Source organism: Microtus oregoni, unplaced genomic scaffold (genome assembly GCF_018167655.1).
Source record: "Microtus oregoni isolate MIOR12 unplaced genomic scaffold, Mior012 000016F_ref0000370, whole genome shotgun sequence".
NCBI classification, from domain to species: Eukaryota; Metazoa; Chordata; class Mammalia; order Rodentia; family Cricetidae; genus Microtus; species Microtus oregoni.
This window is the reverse complement of record NW_024543075.1, coordinates 16,697,164-16,697,884: the sequence shown is the minus strand read 5'-3', so window position 1 is coordinate 16,697,884 and position 721 is coordinate 16,697,164.

The following is a 721-nucleotide window of genomic DNA, read 5'->3' as shown; positions in this document are numbered from 1 at the left end:
CTCCTGGCTCTTTTTCCCATCTCTCCTGGATGTGGGTGCATTTGGTCACTTTTTCTTAATTATGCACTTTAAAAAAAAATCACTTTAGAGTTTTACTTCAGTCCAGTAGAGGTTGGTAGCTTTAAGAAAACACTAGATAATGCTAGAAGAGGATCTTGGTGTGTGTTCAGCCAGTCAGGGACCAAGAGAAAGTTCTGGGTGAGGAAGGTAATAGAAAAAAGAAAAGCAGATACAAGTCTTCTATAAATTGCACTTCCAGAGTTGTTTGTCTAGCCGAGCCTCTGGCTCATCTTTTTTTTTTTTTTTTTTTTTTTTTTTTTTTTTTTGGTTTTTCGAGACACGGTTTCTCCGTAGCTTTGGTGCCTGTCCCGGAACTAGCTCTTGTAGACCAGGCTGTCCTCGAACTCCCAGAGATCCACCTGCCTCTGCCTCCCGAGTGCTGGGATTAAAGGCGTGCGCCACCACTGCACGGCCTGGCTCATCTTTTGCCAGGTCTTCTACCTTACATTTCTATCTCCCTTAGCTCCAGCGTGACAATGTACTAGGATCTTCTATTACAAAGCACCCCCACAAACACTCAGAGGAGTAGCATGGTCACGTGCTCACTTGCAGCGGATAGGATGTTGGGAACCATCAGGTGGGAAATCCTTACCTTGGGCTCAGTCATCACCCAGTATTAGATCCCAGGTCCCAGAAACAGAAGTAGTCAGCTTTCCAACTG